Source organism: Rhinolophus sinicus, chromosome 3 (genome assembly GCF_057876585.1).
Source record: "Rhinolophus sinicus isolate RSI-liver-muscle chromosome 3, RSI-T2T, whole genome shotgun sequence".
Classification (NCBI taxonomy): domain Eukaryota; kingdom Metazoa; phylum Chordata; class Mammalia; order Chiroptera; family Rhinolophidae; genus Rhinolophus; species Rhinolophus sinicus.
Window position 1 is genome coordinate 110,256,077 of NC_142503.1, and position 20,849 is coordinate 110,276,925.

Genomic DNA, 20,849 nt, shown 5'->3' on the forward strand with positions numbered 1-20,849 from the left:
CTAGATTAGGACTGACCATTATTATAGCAATAACCACATTGGTTTCTCAAGCCCCATTCTCTCTCTGTGGGGTAATGTGGTAAGAGCCAGATGGTAATTTCTGCATGTATAAAAAAGGGGTTGTTGCACTGCAGGATAGGACCCCTGAAATTATGAATCTGGTAGCTTATATAGCAACTGCTATACAGTTACACTCTCATCTGAGAGAGGAGGGAAACTTTGTCTCCCTGAGGTAAATAGGTCATGTGGAATAGAAACACATGGCTCTGGATTTCACCCCCTTGGAAAGCGAAAAGCAAATGGATCTGGTAAAAGGAGACATTATTTATCCGTATTGCAAGTCAACTTTCTTTATTCAGAAAGCCTGACCACGTAAAAATGGCATAATAGGTCATTCCAAGAGTCCTTTTTTTTTTAACATCAAAATATCAAACAAAAACTATTAGTTCAGCTTACTTAGAACTCTGGGAAATAGTCAAAGATTTACAGCAACCAAGATAATGCTGAATCAAGAAAGAGGAAACTTAAAAGTAGTAAGAAAGCTTTATGAGAGGGATTTTAAATCACCTTTACTGCATTCCCCTCCCTGGTTTGGTGGCAGTCTTGAAGATAGCATCGCAAATTCCTAGAGTGGGACCCTGGTCCCTGGTTCCAGGGGGAGCAGAGCAGACTTTATTCCAAAGAATTGTGTTTGTCTGTTTTAACCTTTTCGGGGCTACCCGGAAGAATGATACAATGTGCTTCCCTTTGTCTTGCATATCTTGGATCCCATTCAGTAAATAAAAAATGGCTACACAAAGGATATTGCTCAAAAAAAAAATGTGAGAAAAATGCAGCCTGGGACAAAATATTACTGTTGAGGCAAATAATAGATGCACTGATAGTCTGGGAGAAAAAGCTAGGGAGAGTTCCTTTGAGAAAATTATGGCATTCAAAAGTGCCTGCATATATTGGGGAATTTAGCAAGCCACTTTCCTGCCTTAGGCAGAATGTATACTTAGAAACAACCTAAGAAGACCCCAAGCTTTTTAAAATTTTCTTTTAATTTATTTATTACTTTATCTTATTTCATTTTTCTTTTCTATTCTATTATAGCTCCTGATGATCAAGAAAATCTCTGTCAAACATTAGTTGGACACAAGCTAAAGAAACAGAAACTTCAGAGTCCACGCAAGGCAAAGAATACACAATTTACAAAAATAATGCAGAAAAATCACTAACAAACAAAAGCTACAGCCCACATCAAGCAACAAAAACAAATTTTGATGAGGAAAAAGAATCTGTTTCCAGAGTTAGCACATTTTAATGTCCAGTTTTTAACAAAAATAATTTGTAAAGAAACAAGAAAGTATGGCCTACCACAGAAGAAATTAACAGAAATTAATTCCTGAGGAAGCACAGACATTGGACTTACTAGTTGACTTTAAGTCAACTGCTCAAATAGCTAAAGAAAACCACAGGCAAAGATTTAAAGGAAACCAGCAGAAAGATCTCTCAACAAACAGAAAATATTAATAAAGAGATATAAACTATGAAAAGAAACTAAACAGAAATAGTGACGCTGAAAACTACAATAATGGAAATGAAAATTCGCTAGAGGGTTACAATGGCAGATTTCAACAAGCAAAAGAAAAGAATGAGTGAACTTAAAGATAGGTCAATTGAAAGTATCTAGTCTGGGGCAGCTGGTTAACTCAGTTGGTTAGAGTGCAGTACTCTTAATAACAAGGTTGCCGGTTCAATCCCTCAATACCACTAACATCTGATTTGTCATGACAAACTATGGAGGCCAGAAGGCAGTGAGATGACATTCAAAATGCTAAAAGAAAAAGACTGTCTAACAAAAATTCTGTATCTGGTAAAACTATCCTTCAAAAATGAAGGAGGAAATAAGATAACCCGAGTAAACAAAAGCTGAGGGAATTTTCACTAGTAGACTTACTCTATAAGGAATGCTAAAGTAAGTCCTTCAGGCAGCAATGAAAGGACACTAGATAGCAACTTGAAGCAATAAGAAGAAATAAAAAACTCAGATAGCGAGTGACGTCATCAAAATGGCGTGAGGTGAGCCTCTGGAAATCTCCCCTGAAATTTACAACAAATTGAACAACAATAACTCCACAAAGGACTCCCTGCACAGCAGACAGGCAAGACGAAGAGGCTCACTACTGAATTCACCTAAAGGTGGGCAAATTGCGCAAGCAGGGGAGGAGGGAAGGGAGAAGTGCGGAGACGAGGCCCTGCTGGTGCAGGACGCAGACCTAGCTCAGTGCTCCAAGCTGGCTGCATCCGGGAACTACCGCAGTTACAGGAGAGGGAAGAACTCGGACTGCTAGAGCTCCGTTTATGGCCCACAGGGCTGAGGGGACAGGATATAACACAGCTGAACAAAACACTCACGGCAGAGACCTCGGAGCAAAGACTGAGGGAAGAACGCTGAAAATGGTGATTTAAGCCCTCACTGAAGCAGAGAATGGAAGCCTTAGGCACTGAGACTAGCCGCCCCCTCACAACCCTCCCAGAGCTTACCCCGCCCCCACCTGCCCAGTGCTAGAAGCAGAACAGTAGCAGTATCAGATCAAAAGAACAGAATATTTGCAGATATGAGAACTGTGGTCCGCAGACACAGAATCTAGATGCAGCCCAACTAGTTCCAGCAAAGAGGAGGGCTGTGGAAGCAGGACCGGCTGTGGTGGTGGTTGCCGCCATTGCCCTGGGCCACCTCTCACAACCCAACCCGCCTCTGTCCCCACCTAGCTGGGTAGATCACTGCAGGAACAAATAGAACTGCTGAAACACACAGGCTCTGAATCTGCTGCAGGAAGAGCTTTGGAACTTCAAAAGTTCTCCGCATCCCCACACGGATGCGGCACCCTATGACCCAGGCAAACTGTTAACAGAGGAGAAGCCCACCTTCCAGGGAATCCCCCCATTGTGTGAGAAACAGGAATAGTGCAGAGAAAACATAACACTGCAGTGTGAGAGAGAGAAAAAAAGGCTACAGTCGGAGAGAAAATAAAACATTCTACCAACAAGTACTGGAAAACAAAAGAAAGACTTCCTCCTAACAACCTGTTGCAAAACACACTCCTATAGACGTCTAGGAAGAGAAACAATAAATCATCAATTGCCATGAATAACCACGCAACACGACAGCCCAGAAAGAAAGTGAAAAGCCTCCAGATAATTAACTTAAAGATATGGAAATATGTGAATTAAATGACTCAAGATTGCAGTTCTGAAAAAAAGGCAACGAGATGCAAGAAAACACAGAAAGGCAGTTGAACGAACACAGAAACACAATCAAAGAACAACATGAACATTTTACCAAAGAGATTGAAATTTTAAAAAAGAACCAAATAGTATTTCTGGAGATTCAGAAATCAATAAAAGAAAAGAAGAATGAAATAGCCAGCTTAGGTAGTAGAGTTGACCAGATGGAGGAAAGAATCAGTGACTTCGAAGATAGAAACCTGGTATGACATGGATGGAAGAAGAAAGAGACTTGAGACTTAAAAGAAATGAAAGAACTCTACAAGAACTTTCTGACTCCATCAGAAAGAGCAATATAAGGATAATGGGCATACCAGAAGGAGAAGAAAGAGAGAAGGGAACAGAGAAAATATTCAAACAAATTGTCGATGAGAACTTCCCAAACTTGTGGACAGAACTGGATCCTCAAATCCAAGAAGCAAATAGAACACCTAATTACCTCAATCCCAACAGGCCTTCTCCAAGGCACATTATATTGAAGCTGTCTAAAATCAACGACAAAGAAAGAATCCTCAAGGCTGCCAGGGAAAAGAAGATGGTAACCTACAAAGGAAAGCCCATTAGATTATCATCAGATTTTTCAGCAGAAACTCTACAAGCCAGGAGGGAGTGGAACCAAATATTCAAACCATTGAAAGAGAGAAATTATGAGCCAAGAATAATATATCCAGCAAAAATATCCTTTAGATATGAAGGAGGAGACTTCCGGAAAAATGGCGGCGTGAGGTGAGCCTCTGTAAAGCTCCCCTGGAATTTACAACGAATCGAACAACAAAAACTCCACAAAGGACTCCCTGCACAGCAGACAGGCAAGACGAAGAGGCCCACTACCGAAATCACCTACAGGTGGGAGATTCGCGCGAGTGGAGGGAGGAGGAAAGGGAGAGGTGCGCGGAGACGGAGCCGCGCGGGCGCAGGACGCAGACCTAGCTCAGTGATCCGAGCTCGCTGCTTCCCGAAACTACCGCAGCTGCGAGTGAGGTAAGAACTCGGATTGCTAGGGCCCCGCTTATGGCCCACAGGGCTGAGGGGACACCATATACCATGGCTGAACCCAACGCAGACGGCAGAAACCTCGGAGAAAAGACTGAGGGAAAAAGGCTGAAAACGGTGGTTTAAGCCCGCACTGCCGAGCAGAGAACGGAGCCTTAGGCACTGAGACTAGCCGCCCCCTCCCACCCCTCCCAGAGCTCGCCCCGCCCCCACCTGCCCGGTGCTAGAAGTGAAACAGTAGCAGTGTCGGATCAAAACAACAGAAAATTTGCTGTTTTGAGAACTGTGGGCCGCAGACACAAACTCGCAGCCCAACTGGTTCCGGCAAAGGGGAGAGAGCTGTGGAAGCAGGACCAGCTGTGGTGGTGGTTGCCACCATTGCTCTGGGCCACCTCTCACAACTTACCCCGCCCCTGACCCCACCTATCTGGGCGGATCCCTGCAGGAGTAAACAGAACTGCTGAAACATACGGGCTCTGAATCAGGAGCTGGAAGAGCTTTGGAACATCAAAAGCTCTCCGCATACCCACCGGGACACTGCGCCCTGTGACCTAGACGAACTATTAACAGAGGAGAACCCCGTCTCCCAGGGAATCCCCCCATTGTGTGAGAAGCAGGAACAGTGCAGAGAAAACAGCACTACCGTGTGGGAGAAGAAAAATAAATTGCAGTTGGAGACATAATAAGACATTCTACCAACAAGTACTGGAAAACAAAAGAAAGACCTCTTCCTATCAACCTGTTGCAGAAGTCACTCCTGTAGATGTCTAGGAAGAGAAATAGTAAACCAGTGATCGCCATGAATAACCAAGGCAACAAGATAGCTCAGAAAGAAAGTGAAAAATCTCCAGAGAAGGCACTTAAAGATACAGAAATATGTGACTTAAGTGACAGAGAATTCAAGATTGCAGTTCTGAAAAAACTCAACGAGATACAAGAAAACACAGATAGGCAGTTAAATGAACTCAGAAACTCAATCAAAGAACAGCATGAGCATTTTACGAAAGAGATTGAAATTTTAAAAAAGAACCAAAGAGAATTTCTGGAGATTAAGAACTCAATAGAAGAAATTAAGAATGAAATAACCAGCTTAGGTAGTAGAGTTGACCAGATGGAGGAAAGAATCAGTGACATCGAAGATAGAAACCTGGAAATGACACAGATAGAAGAAGAAAGAGACTTGAGACTTAAAAGAAATGAAAGAACTCTACAAGAACTTTCTGACTCCATCAGAAAGAGCAATATAAGAATAATGGGCATACCAGAAGGAGAAGAAAGAGAGAAGGGAACAGAGAATATATTCAAACAAATTGTCGATGAGAACTTCCCAAATTTGTGGACAGAACTGGACCCTCGAATCCAAGAAGCAAATAGAACACCTAGTTACTTCAATCCCAACAGGCTTCACTAGTGAATTCTACCAAACCTTCAAAGAGGATCTAATACCAATTCTGCACAAACTCTTTCAAAAAATTGAAGAAGAGACAGTACTCCCTAACTCATTTCATGAGGCCAACATTACCCTGATACCAAAACCTGGTAAGGACAGCACAAAAAAAGAAAACTACAGACCAATATCTCTAATGAATACCAATGCAAAAATCCTAAATAAAATTCTAGCAAATCGAATACAACAATGCATTAAAAAGATTATTCATCACGACCAAGTGGGTTTCATCCCCGGGGCACAAGGATGGTTCAACATACGTAAATCCATCAATGTGATACATCACATAAACAAAATAAAGGACAAAAATCATATAATTATATCAATTGATGCCGAAAAAGCATTTGACAAGATACAACATCCATTTATGATTAAAACACTTAATAAAATGGGTATAGAAGGAAAATACCTTAACATAATAAAGGCCATATATGACAAGCCCTCTGCTAATCTCATAATTAATGGAGAAAAACTGAAGCCCTTTGCTCTACGTTCAGGAACATGACAGGGATGTCCCCTATCACCTCTGCTTTTCAACATAGTGTTGGAAGTCCTTGCCAGAGCAATCAGGCAAGAGAAAGAAATAAAAGGCATCCAAATTGTGAATGAAGAAGTTAAATTAATACTCTTTGCAGATGACATGATGCTATATATAGAAAACCCTAAAGACTCCACCAAAAAGCTATTAGAAACAATCAACGAATACAGTAAAGTTGCGGACTACAAAATCAACGCACAAAAGTCCATTGCCTTCCTATATACTAACAATGAAATCTCAGAAAAAGAAATACAAAAAACAATTCCTTTTGCAATTGCAGCAAAAAGAATAAAATACCTAGGAATAAACTTAACCAAGGATGTGAAAGACCTATATGCTGAAAACTATAAGACATTTTTGAAAGAAATTGAAGAAGACACAAAGAAATGGAAAGACATTCCGTGCTCATGGATTGGAAGAATCAACATAGTTAAAATGGCCATATTACCCAAAGCAATATACAGATTCAATGCAATCCCCATCAAAATCCCAATGGCATATTTTAAAGAAATAGAACAAAAAATCATCAGATTTGTTTGGAACCACAAGAGACCCCGAATAGCCAAAGCAATCTTAAGGAAAAAGAACAATAATGGAGGTATCACACTTCCTGACTTTGGCTTGTACTACAGGGCTACAATAATCAAAACAGCATGGTATTGGCAGAAAAACAGACACATAGACCAATGGAATAGAATTGAGAACCCAGAAATAAAACCACATAAATATGGACAGATAATTTTTGACAAAGAAGCTGAAAACATACAATGGAGCAAAGACAGCCTCTTCAATAAATGGTGCTGGGAGAATTGGATAGCCACGTGCAAAAGAATGAAACTGGACTGCTATTTGTCACCATGTACCAAAGTTAATTCAAAATGGATCAAAGACTTAAGCATAAGACCTGACACAATAAACTGCATAGAAGAAAACATAGGTACTAAACTTATGGACCTTGGGTTCAAAGAGCATTTTATGAACTTGACTCCAAAGGCAATGGAAGTAAAAGCTAAAATAAACGAATGGGACTATATGAAACTTAAAAGCTTCTGCACAGCAAAAGAAACCATCGACAAAATAAAGAGGCCACCAACTGAATGGGAGAAGATTTTTGCAAACAGTGCCTCCGATAAGGGGCTAGTATCCAGAATATACAAGGAACTCATGCAACTCAACAACAACAACAACAGCAACAAAAAACAACCCAATTGAAAAATGGGCAGAGAACCTGAAGAGACATTTCTCCAAAGAGGACATACAAATGGCAAATAGACATATGAAAAAATGTTCAACATCACTAATCATCAGAGAAATGCAAATCAAAACCACAATGAGATATCACCTCACCCCAGTCAGAATGGCTATCATCAACAAGACAAATAGTAACAAGTGTTGGAGAGGCTGTGGAGAAAAAGGAACCCTCATACACTGTTGGTGGGAATGCAGACTGGTGCAGCCGTTATGGAAGGCAGTGTGGAGGTTCCTCAAAAAATTACGAATAGAATTGCCATATGACCCAGAAATCCCTCTCCTGGGTATCTACCCAAAAAATCTGAAAATATTCAGAGATAAAGACACGTGTGCTCCAATGTACATTGCAGCTTTGTTTACAGTGGCCAAGACATGGAAACAAACAAAATGTCCTTCGATAGATGAATGGATAAAGAAGTTGTGGTATATATACACCATGGAATACTATTCGGCGGTAAGAAAAGATGATCTAGGAACACTTGTGACAATATGGATGGATCTTGAGAGAGTAATGCTGAGCAAAATAAGTCAGACAGAAAAAGCAGAGAACCATGTGATTTCACTGATATGTGGTATATAAACCAAAAACAACAAAAGAACAAGACAAACAAATGAGAAACAGAAACTCATAGACACAGACAATAGTTTAGTGGTTGCCAGAGGGTAAGGGGGGTGGGGGGTGGGGGGTGGGAGATGAGGGTAAGGGGGATCGGACATATGGTGATGGAAGGAGAACTGACTCTGGGTGATGAACACACAATGGGATTTATAGATGATGTAATACAGAACTGTACACCTGAAATCTTTGTAATTTTACTAACAATTGTCACCCCAATAAATTTAATAAAATAAAATAAAAAGACATGTGTGCTCCAATGTTCATTGCAGCTTTATATACGGTGGCCAAGACATGGAAACAACCAAAATGTCCTTCAGTAGATGAGTGGATAAAGAAGTTATATATATACACAATGGAATACTATTCGGTGGTAAGAAAAGACGAAATAGGACCATTTGTGACAACAGGGATGGATCTTGAGATTATAATGCTAAGAGAAATAAGTCAGACAGAAAAGGCAGAGAACCATATGATTTCACTGATATGTGGTATATAAACCAAAAAGAACAAAAGAACAAGACAAACAAATGAGAAACAGAAACTCATAGACACAGACAATAGTTTAGTGGTTACCAGAGGGTAAGGGGGGAGCGGGATGGTATATGAGGATAAAGGGGATCAAATATATGGTGATGGAAGGAGAACTGACTCTGGGTGGTAAACACACAATGGGATTTATAGATGATGTAATACAGAATTGTTCACCTGAAATCTATGTAACTTTACGAACAATTGTCACCCAATAAACTTTAATTTAAAAAAAAAAAAAACTCAGATAAAGGTAATGGCATAGGTAAACATAAAGCCAGTTTTATTGTACTTTTGGTTTTTAGCTCTTTCTATTTCCTATATGATTTAAAAAGACAAATGCAGAAAACAATAATTATAACTCTATGACAATGAGCATAGATGTATAAAGATATAATGTGTGACAGTAACATCATAAAAGAGGGGACAGAGCATTATAGTAGCAGACTTTTGTATGCTATTTAGCTAAGTTAGTAACAACTCATACTAAATTATTACATATTTAGGTGGAAAAATCCCAATTGTCAATGGAGGAATGGATAAGTAGAATGTGATATACAATATACATACAATGGAATATTACTCAGCCATAAAAAGGAATGAAGTACTGATATATGCAACAATGCATATGAACACACATACACACACAAACAAAATGCTAGGTGAAGGAAGCCAGACACAAAACTCCACATATTATATGATTCCACTTATGTGAAATATCCAGAATAGGTAAATCCATAAACACAGAAAGTAGATTGGTGGTTGCCAAGAACTGTGGGTGGGGAAAATAGGAAATGACTGTTTAATGGATATGAGATTTCCTCTTGAAGTGATAAAAAATTTTGGTAGGTGGTGGCTGCACAACATTGTAAGTGTACTAAATGCCACTGCATTGTATACTTTAAAATGTTGATTTCAAGTTATGTAAATTTTCTTATATTTTTAAAAGAAAAAAGCCCTAATCATTTGCAAACATGAAGATACACTGCTCTACAATGATACACAAGCAATAAAAAAAAAAAGTAAATATAAGAGGAAAATATCAGTATGGATTGCACACAGTAAGGGTAAGCAATGTTTTAAAAACTCTTGTTTATGTATAAAAGCTGTGTTTATTCTGTATTTTTGTATTTATTAGATTATTAGGTTACAATGTAAAATGGATTTCTTACTGTGGGTTTTCAACAAAAAAACACTGAAAGCCACTTAATAAACTTGTATTATAATTGTTTAATTAGCCTTCTGAGGCAGCCATGGTAGTGAGCAATTCTAACCTCCTTTCATGAAAGAGTATGGCAGCTCTATGAGGAATGCAGTTAGCTGACAGCCTTCAACTGCATTTCCCTCAGGAGCTGTTAAAGGCTTATCTTCCATAAATGGTGCTGGGAAAACTGGACAGCCACATGTAAAAGGAAGACAATGGACCACTATCTTACACCACACAAAAAAATTAACTCAAAATCGATTAAAGTCCTGCAACCATAAGACTCCTAGAAGAAAACACATGCAGTAAGCTCCTTGACATCAGTTTTGGCACTGACTTTTTGGATTTGGCATTAAAAGTGAAGGCAACAAAAGCAAAAATAAACAAGTCGGACTACATCAAACTAAAACACTTATGCACAGCTAAGGAAAACACCAATAAAATGAAAGGGCAACCCACAGAATGGAAAAAAAAATATTCGCAAATCACATATCTCATAAGGAGTTAATATCCAAAATACATAAAGAATTAATAAACTCAATAGGAAGAAAAGCAAACAATCTGATTTTAAAATGGTCAGAGGAACTGAACAGACAGTTTTGCAAAGAAGACACAAATGGCCAACATGTACATGAAAAGGTGCTCAACATCACTAATCCTCAGGGAAACTTAAATCAAAAACATGAGGTATCACCTCACACCTGTTAGAATGGCTATCACCAAAAAGACAAGAGATAAATGTTGGCAACAATATGAAGAAAGGGGAATACTAGTGCCCTGTTGGTGGAATGTAAATTAGAGTAACCACTATGGAAAATAGTGTGGAGATATCTCAAAAAATTAAATATAGAACTTCCCTATGATCCAGTAATTCCATTGCTGGGTATTTATCTGAAGGAAATGAAATCACTGTCTCGAAGAGATATCTCCACTCCCATGTTCATTGCAGCATTATTTACAATAGCCAAGACAGGGGAACAACCTATTGATGGATGAATGGATGAAGAAAATGTGGTGTGTATATACAATGGAATATTATTAAGCCACAAAAGAGAAGGAATTCCCACCATCTGCGACAACATGGATGGTTCTTGAGGAATTATGGTAAGTGAAATAAGTCAGAGAAAAACAAATACTGTATAATCTCACATATATGTGAAATCTAGAAACAAAACAAAACACCTGAACTCATATTTACAGAGAACAGATTGGTTGACAGAGGAGGAGGTGGGGGGGTTGAAGAAATGGATGAAGGTGGTCAATACGTACAAACTTCCAGTTATTAAATAAATAAGTACTGGGCATGTAATGTATGGCATGGTGACTATAGTTAATAATACTGTATTTGTATATCTGAAAGTTGCTAACATTGTAGATCTTAAAAGTTTGTATCACAAGAAAAAGAATTATATTGGGGCCAGCCCGGTGGCTCAGGCGGTTGGAGCTCGGTGCTCCTAATGCCGAAGGCTGCTGGTCAGATTCCTACATGGGCCAGGGGCCCCTCAACCACAAGGTTGCCAGTTTGACTCCTTGACTCCCGCAAGGGATGGTGGGCTCTGGCCCCTGCAACTAACAACGGCAACTGGACCTGGAGCTGAGTTGTGCCCTCCACAACTACGACTGAAGGACAACTTGACTTGGAAAAAATCCTGGAAGTACACATTGTTCCCCAATAAAGTCCTGTTCCCCTTCCCCAATAAAATCTTTAAAAAATAAAAAAAATAAAAAGAATTATAATTATGTGTGGTGATGGATGTTAATTAGACATATGAGTATTGTGGTGATCATTTCACAATATATAAATATAGCAAATCATTATGTTGTACACCTGAAACTAATATATGATACTTGTATCTCAATTTAAAAAATTTTTAAAGCGTTTGAGCCAAGGCCATGTTCTTCCCAGGTAGCCTCCAACATGATGGATTCCAGGGCCTGCCCATTTCTGCCCACTGAAGGACTCCTCTGATGAACTACCCCAAGTCTCCCTATTGGGTTAGCCAATACTTTGTCAGTTCTACATTGTACTCTTAGGCTCCCTCTGCCCGATTCTGTTTCCTTCTCCCTTTTTCTTTGTCAGATCTCCGTCAAGGTCTGAAGATTCACCAGGCCCAATCCTTCTTACTCCCCCTTAAATTTTCACAGGCCTTATCTCCCAATAAATCTCTTGTAGTCCTAACTCCATTTTACCATCATCACCTTCTTGAGGATCTGAACTGATACATCGTCATAGCATTTATTACAATTTATGTTATGTTTACATGCTTGTGTGTTTGTAATTTGTCTCTACCACACTGTAATCTCCTTGGCAGTCTTCTCCCCTGAAGAGGCCTTCTTGCACAAAGCCTGGATACCCTCCCTGTTGACTCTATCCTCATCTCTCCTCTAGGCCCAGACAGGGCAGTAGTGGTTGTACCACTGTATCTTACACAAGGGAACAAAGCTGAGAGAGTGAGAGGAGACTAATATCCTAAGTCAGGGCTACATCTCCAAGTGTAGGATTTTTCAACCTTGGCATTATAGACATTTTAGATTGGATAATTCTTTGTAGTGGAATGGCTGTCCAGTGCATTATAGGATATTTAGTAGCATTCCTAAACATCTAGTCCGCTACTCACTAGATGTCAATGGCACCCTTCTAAGTTGTGACATTTGTGATTCAAATGTCTCTAGACATTGCCAAATGTCCCCTAGGAAGGACGAAGTCACCTCTGGTGGAGAACCACTGGCCTTGAAGAAAGAGCATCTTTTATTCTAATTCTCCCTAAAACACCATATGGTGAATTAGTACCCCTGCTAGAACTTACTTACCATGGTCCTGGGAATATTCCTCCAGGCTAAGCAGAACCAGATGCCTTGGCAGCAACTCCCACACAGTGTGAGGCTTCCAGTTCCTCCCTCCTATGTCTGTCCTTTGGATCCTAAGTGGGTCTACATGTGTTCCCATGAGTTACAGATTTAGGACTGGACAGATTATCCAAGGTGGTTGACCGTAACCAGTTGTAGCTCTCCCCTTCTGGCAGACAGAAACTTAAAGGAGGGCCCATCCATGGCAGCATGTTGATGTTCCAGTGGACAGATGAACATTGCCCTGTGGTCTGTATGTCTTCTCATCACACTTTGTTATCCACCGTTTCATCCATTTTTGCTTGGAAAATCATTAGTTATCCTTATGTAAATTCCTGTAGCTGTTCAACCTGGACCATGCTATATATAGTTACTTCTCACATGAGAAGTGGCTAATTAAAAAAATTAAAATCCATAATTCTGAGTGTCTTCCCTTAATATTTCAAGGTTCCCATTTTGCCTGAAGGTGTGAGCCATGGCTATCTCCAGCACCAGGCACAGAAACCTCTCGTACCTTTATTTCAGATGCTTTGGACTATGAATACTTATCTCTTCAAAACCCCATTATTCCACAAAGAGTAGTCCATCCACTTAACATGTATTTTAAGTCTGGCTTTCCCCACGAATTTGGTGCAAATACATGTCCAGCCATTTCCTCATTATGCTAGACAGGCAGAAACTTCGTTTTATCCCTGTAGATTTGCTTCCCGCCCCACCTCAAACTGGTTTCTTTTCCTTACTTGCATTTATTTGCATACTTTAATATATTTGGGGTTCTGAATATTCAGTGTGCACAAGATTTAGGGGATACAGGATTTGGAAAAGGGTATTGCAAAAGTCACTTAAAAAAATTAATCCATGACAACCATTTCAGTCCAGGTTTAATGGAGAAATGTGAAATATGACTCTAGGATGTTGAGGAATTTTCTTGGATGAGGCATAAAATAAACTCCTGTCCCAAATGCTGACTTGGGGTGGGTGGGAGCTGGGGCGGAGTTCATGGAGAGAAGATGCAGGACTGGAGCTGGAAGGGGTTTAGGGCTGAAAACCCTTGTTACTCCTCTTTCTCTGCCTACAAGACCGAAACAAGGCGCCCTACACTGTTTCCAGGCAACGACTGGGTCTTGCCGGGACGCTGAGGCGAAAGACAGGGTACTTCGCAGTGGTTAGAGCAGAGCATCACTCGGTGCAGCCTAAGGCAGGACTCAGCCTAAGCCCCAGTCACCAACTGCACCGCAACCCAGAGTCGTAGAGATGAAAACTTTTAGGATTCGAGAAGATAAATTTCAAAAACCATCACACTTCCTGAGGGAATAGCTCAAACTAAACATCCCATTGCAAGTATAACTTTCCATTCAGTCCATTATCCCCTCAAAAGCAAAACGTTCCTTTTCCGTCTCAAATATCTGACGGCCTGAGAAAACGAAACGCTCTCTCAAACACATTCAGCAAGCTGTTTCCCCAGACCCGAAAAAAACAAACAAACTAAACGCCCCAAGCAAGCACATCGGTAGGCGATGGGGGTGGCCGGGAAGGGCCAAACTTAAAAAGCGCAGTACCACAGCGGCGCGCAGGCGACTTTTGACTTAGGCCTCGCTGCCGCGGAGCATCACGGGAGGAGCGGCGGAGTGTGGCGCGGGCGCGCGCCCCCAGAAGACGAAACGAGTTCTGTGGACTGGCAGGGCGCGCTCGGCCCTTGGGATTACCCACTTTTTGTGGAAACAGCACCGCCCACGCGGCGAGGGGGCCGCCTCCAGTTTTCGTGAGTCCCAGTGAAACGCGTGGTATCTCAGTTCCTGAGCGCGCCAGTCCCGGGCTGACTGAAGGGCGGGCGATTCAAATTTGAATTCCCACACTTGTGGGTGTCCGGGAATCCACGGCTGCGGGCCCGATGCGTGGGCCCCCTGAGGCTCCTGACTCCCCCCACTCCCTCCCCGATCCGCGCGAAGCCGAGCCTGGACCGCCGCGGTCTCTCTCTCAGCCGGGCCCGTCTCCCAAGGTACGGCCTCCGCGTCCGGTCCCCTCGCCTCCTGCCGCCGGTGCCCTCCTGCGCGGCGAGTCCCAGCCCTTCAGCGTTCTAGGCCCACGCAGGCTTTTGTATACTTCTGGCTTTGGCAGTGGTGTCACAACTACGCCTTCATTCGGTGTGTACGTTTGTTGCACGTCTACTGCAGTTGTCAAGAGTGGACCACTTTCGTTCAGATTAGTTCCGATGATGAGCGCTCTAGGCCTTTGCTCTAAAAATCACTTCCAGGAAAAAAATACCTTTACTGTAGAGTGATTACCAAGTAGGAAAATTATGTGCGTCCTGCCCGATTTTAAACGTTGGAACCCAAGATCCATAGGGCTATAGAAACCACTGAGCCATCCAGCTTATGTTTTCTTCTGATTAAATTACATATTGGTTGCAAACATGTTAATACAATTAGAAAATGGAAGGGACCTTCATCCTCCTCTTCAAAGATAAACACTGTTTACTACTTGGTACACTTCTGGATTTTCCCCCTATGCTTATGCTCCGGGGCATGTGTGTTACAGAAAGGCAATTGTACTGTTCTGCTCCTTCTTCTTTTATTTAATATATACTAGCTACTTTCTATATTATTACATATATATGTTTTTATTGAATGTACAGAATTCAATTGTATGGTTGTAGCAGAATTTTATCCCATATTGCTGGACATCTAGATTGTTTCTAATTTCCTGGGTAATTAAGTGAACGTCCTTATACAGTGCCTGTTTCAGAACTTGGGCTTTGAAATCAGATAGGCTTGGGTCCTGCTCTTATTCATTGTCAGTGGACCTTGGGCAGGTTATTTAATCACCCTATGCCTAGTTTCCTCATCTTCGTGAGGAATAATGTGGGAATAATAACAGTGCTTAGCTCTTAAGAATTGCTGTAAGCTTATGTAGTGTCTGGCATATATGCAGTAAATGTTGGCTATTATTACCACATATATTTGCGTTCTTACGTATGTGTTTCTGTAAGGAAAAAAATCTAGAAGTGCAATGGTTTTTTTAGTTGAATAATATCTTATTGTCAATGGCACAGAAGAAATTAATATTGCTCCTTCGGAGCAAAAAGAAAGTTGAACCTATTTACAAGGAACGCCAGAGAAGAGATGAGGGAGGGACTGTCACAAAATCTTCAGTAAATGTGCTGTTTTGATAGTGAATTAATATGTGAACTTGCAATATTGTTAACTTACCAGACCAACTTTTTAAATTACTGTTAATGTAAGTTACTGACTAGCTATTTACAGGCTTGGAAAAATTCATGTCAAAACAGCATGAGCACTTCAGTAGCTTGAGTTAGATTTTCTAAAGTCATAAGTTATTTTCCCTTCCCCACTATCCCGTTAGACAGAGACAACATCCTTCAACTCTCATAAAATTCTTTTATTGGCTACTGTGAGAGTTCCTGTGCATTTTAAGTCCCTTGGTGTCAGACATCTAAAACCTTGTTGAGTCAGTTAGAAGCCCCTGCCAGCGGTCTAGCACCAACTAAATGACCAGGTGTGCAGTCTATCAAAAGTTAAAGTGAATTTTTAATTAGATCTGAACTTCCCCTTTAGGGGGCTGCACGATAGCTACCATAGGTCTGCAATTCCTTATCCAACATTCCAAAATCTCAAAAAGTTCTGAAAACAAAGCTTGTTCATAAATTGGTGGCATATACATTTGTCGGCAAAACCTGATATCCCTGGGCTACTTTTTTTGTGTGTCACTAGTCTACCATTTGTGGCAGATGTATTAAGGTATTGATTTATAAGGTGTTGTTTCATACTCTGTCAGTGGAGTTCCATAACATAAGTTTGTGCAACATATTATCTTTCTAAAGAAACCCAAAAAATCAGAGTTTGAAGAAAACATTTGTCCCATAGGGTTTAGCATAAGGAGCTGTGGACCAACAGTAGCCTGAACATATGCTCAAGTTTCTCTGGAGCCAGGAAAGTTTTGTGGGTCCCGTGCACCACATTTCTTTAGTCGTTTAGGGAAGTGAGAAGGTCTGGAACAGTCTGTATCCCAGTAAAGGGAGGCAAAGCTCTAAGAATAAAATCCTGCAGGTCCTCCTTACGGGAATTTTCTCTGTGAAAGACTGTATTCCTGCCCATAACCCTAGATAGTATAACAAATAATGACTACATAGTTCTCCTCTGGAGTGATTTCATTCAAAGCATTGTTTCTTATTGGGGGGGTGGGGGGCAGGGAACAAAAGAAAAGATTGGAAAAGATGGGCCTATTAGTGTGAGGATTACGTATGACAAGTACCAGCTGGTTCCTCATCCAGCAATGTTAACAATTTATCATATTTAGAAAGTGATTCTCTGGATACAGAGTTCACAGAGAATTCAGGAGGAATTTCACCTGGGCTCAGCCACTTTAGGAGAACAGAACTTGCCAAAGGAAGTGATGTTTCGAGTTTTGTTGTGCCTGGTGATGTGAATAAATGGGTGGTGGGCATTGAATTCATCCTTGTGTTGTAGGATTCGTGATCCTGGCAGCTCTGTGGGCTCCTCACCATCTTCTGTTATTTCTGAGCACAATGAATAGCATTTGAGAGGGCCACTCTCTTGGTCTCTGACATTCCAGAGAAATCAGATGTATTCTCATTAAAGATATTTTTCAGCCCTAGGTTTTCCACACTAGCCTTGGGATCAATCATCTTTTCCACCTTAATTTTGGAATGGAGAGTTTGACTTTGGCATTGGCCATAGTGCTGGGATTGTTCCACTGCAAGGGTATCTGAGTTGAGGTGTTTTTCAACCCTCTCTAGGCCCGTGGACTCAACCCTCCACATCGCTGGGTAGCAGGGCGCGCATGCTGAGGTGCTTGTTTTGAAAGGGAGCTATGTGACCTTACAGTCGAAGCCCTCGATGTTGCTCATGGAGAACCTGGCTTCCAGACTCATCATTTGCACGGGCTTGGTGTCAGTCTTGTTGACTTGGAAAGGGCATTCTTTGGTTTCTGATTCAGGAAATTTCTTCATCCACTTTCCAACAAAATAGGCAGCATATGAACCACAAGGATTTTTGGTCTGGTCACTGATGCTGTTGTCAGATAAATTGTTCTCAAAGTGGCCGTCTGAGATCCTTACTTGCATTGTTCTGGCCTTTTCGTTTTTTCCAGTTTATCTTTGAAGTCAGCTATTTCCATGTCCTTTGTGTAGGGTCTCCTGGAAGAGCAGATGAACTCTGGAAGGATTCAGAGATTTGTCTATGTAGACCATTTTGATTAGTTTCAGTGAGTAGAAGGAACTAAGTTCATTTATATCCGACATTGCTGTTTGAAATCCAAAGGGCACATCTTTGACATTTTCAAAGTAAAGGACCTGTCCTTTTGTTTGCTGTGTCACCTTTGGTGCCTACTTGAGCAAGTGACAGGTAGGTGGAGAGACAGATTGGAGAGACAAGGACATTGCCTGCTGGCTCCTTTTCACACAGCTGTTTGAACAGGTCAACTGCAAAAGCTGAATTTGCCAGTTGCAGGGCATCCATTGTGAGCCTGGGTTGTAGTTACTCTGGAAAACAAAAGGGACAAGGAAAGCATTCCCTCTAGAAGTGGGATTTCTTGATCAAGGGCATGCGCACCTGTATTCTTTCTGTTAGTTACCTTTAATGTCCTTTGTCCTTTTTCTGTATTGATCTTTTTTTTATTGATTCGTTTGGTCTCTTTGAATGTGATATATTGGTCTTGCGTATGTCATATACTGTGTTTCTTTTTCTTTTTTTTTTTCAAACGTACCGTTTGCCAGTTATCCTACAATTCCTCTCGTTTTTCCCAACTCCAGCTCCGTGTTGGTTAGTGTGCTTTGAGATTTTTGACCCATTCCATATGATACTTAGTAGTAGTACTGTTACTACTACAGTACATTCCTAGACAAATTTTTCATGTCTTTTGGGAAGAAGAGCAAGTTACATTCAGTATCAGATCCATGACAACAGTTGTTTAGCCTTACTTCTATATGTACATTTACTATAAATGCTCATAGCTAGCCTGTCATGTAATGGTTTTCCCATGCCCGAGTCTATTTTGAATAAGTAACTTTTTTTTTTTCCTAGTACATCAGCATTTGTCAGTTTTCAGAATGAATTGTTAGATTTTCCAAATAGCTTTAAGCAGTTAATGAAAGCACAAGCATTCTATTTTAGAATTCACCTTCTAATCTCCAGTCCAAGAAGGAGCTAACAATCTCTTGTTCATGACCTCAGATTTCTTGTTTGTGACCTCTATTAAGTATGTTTGGCCCTCAGGACATTCTGTTCTTTCTTCAAATTGAGCAGTGCTTATTACTGAATGCCCATTGTCTAAGGTCTGTGTTTCATCAGAGTCGGAGCAACAGAATTTTTCTTTGTTTTGCTCTTTTAACTAGGAAGAGAATGGGGCTTCAGGTGTTTCTTAAGTGGCCTTCACCCAGTGGTGTTTTGTCTTTATTCTGTCTATTCTGCAAAGCCTCTATGGTCAGAGAAAATCCTACGTGATGTTTTCCCCCTCTACATCCTTCTTTGTTCCATCAATCACACTGAAACCACTGTGAACTGTTGGCAACTCTTTTGGCTTCTATTGAGTTGCTATTTGTCACACAGTAGCAAAGAGGAGTCCTGAGGGGGTGTGGAATTTGATGCTGTTTGAAATCTTGACTACTCACCTCTCCATCCTACTCATGCTTGAATTGAGAGGTAAAAGGTTGGGCAACATGTCATAGAGGAGTTAGGGCTCGTTCTCGGAGCCGTTCAATGTGACCATAATGATCAGCCTTTAAGTGAAAACAGTTCTGTATGTCTACTACACGTTGGCCTTATTTTCGGTTCTGCTAGTTAATTTGCAGTTTATACTTCCTGTTGAGCATTTTATTACATTCTGAAGTATTGGGATTGTGTAAACTTGCACATACTTTGCCATTTTCCCATGTAGTTGTCCCAGTTAGTTTATTTTTGTTTTTGAGAGTTGAACGTGCATGGCTAGTGAGTTTTATAACTCCCTGCACAAGACTCCTGTCACTAGCACATTGCCACATAATTGTACGTGTTAGTACATACTTGCTGAATTAACATTCTGTGAAAGAATTCAGTAGTTTTTGTTTCACAGGTTAGGCTCCCAAGATATCCTTTGTCAGCTCGTTAGTGAGAAATATTTCCTTTTTTTTCCTCTTATAAACCGTTGGATAAAATAGTAATTTGTATATGAATTTTTAACTTGCATATTTATTTCTCACAGAGGTTACTGTAGGTAAAGATATGTGATGTCTTTGGTCTCACTGCATTAGAATTTTCTGTGATAGGCTTTTTATGTTTACATGATGTCAAAGACTTATTGGAATAGTTATAAATTCAGCAGTAAGAGATGCTATAGATCTAGACTGGTAAGTTCCAAGCTCCTTGGGCTGATATATTTATTTAGCAAGTATTGTAGAAAGCAACTGTATGGCTTATCATGTAGAACTGTAATTCCTGGGTGTCAGATATAAAATTTGTACGTAAGAAACAAGCTAAAACAATTCTAAGACATTGTATGCTCAAGTACATGATTCCCTTGAAAAATTCTAAATAGCATTAAATTTTTTTTAAAGTTAGAATGAATATAATTTTGTTTTGAAGGTTTTTCAACAAAAACCTCATAATTAAAATGTTCTGCAGCATAACAAAATCAAGATTGGGGATTATTTAATTAAAAAATGGAATGGATTTTTCAGCCTTAATTAGGATATATCATTGTAGCTACTGCGTTAAAATTTAAGTGCCTAAAGGGAAGAACGATATTTGGAAAGTTAATCTTCTGTAACCCAATATACTGCCATGTGCAGATGTCATTTAATGTTTTTTGATGCAAATATTAGGTTGGAACCTCCAGGACTTAAGGTTCAAGTAAATTTCAAAAACAGATATTCAAAATTCAGTTCTTAGAGCTATTAAGTAGATGATTTAATGAATGCTGTATTTTTGTAGAGAAGTAAGTTCAAAGACCAAATGGCTCCTATTAAATAGAAATAAAATGAGATTTAACAGAAATGTAAAATTTTAGTCTGACTTGTGAGCTATAGGTTACCCAGTGTTGTTATGAACCAATTAAACCTTTTGTCATTATGGAAAGCAAATAAACTTTTTCTGTACCAAAGGACGATAAAGGTTGATTTTACATTGAATTACAG

At 40.3% G+C, this 20,849-nt stretch overlaps 1 protein-coding gene and 1 pseudogene across 3 annotated transcripts in view; one reads left to right on the forward strand and one right to left on the reverse strand.

The window, feature by feature from the left end:
* Positions 1–14,306: 14,306 nt before the first annotated feature.
* MIS18BP1 (MIS18 binding protein 1) overlaps positions 14,307–20,849 on the forward strand; it is a 44,248-nt gene continuing 37,705 nt past the window's right edge. For 2 of the 3 annotated variants that reach the window (XM_019751722.3, XM_074328191.2), the window contains exon 1: positions 14,307–14,699. The gene's annotated coding sequence lies outside the window, so the exon portion shown is untranslated. The remainder of the gene's footprint in view (positions 14,700–20,849) is intronic. The other variant, XM_074328190.2, reaches the window with a different exon arrangement.
* LOC148758549 (serpin B5 pseudogene) lies at positions 16,869–20,843 on the reverse strand (annotated as a pseudogene).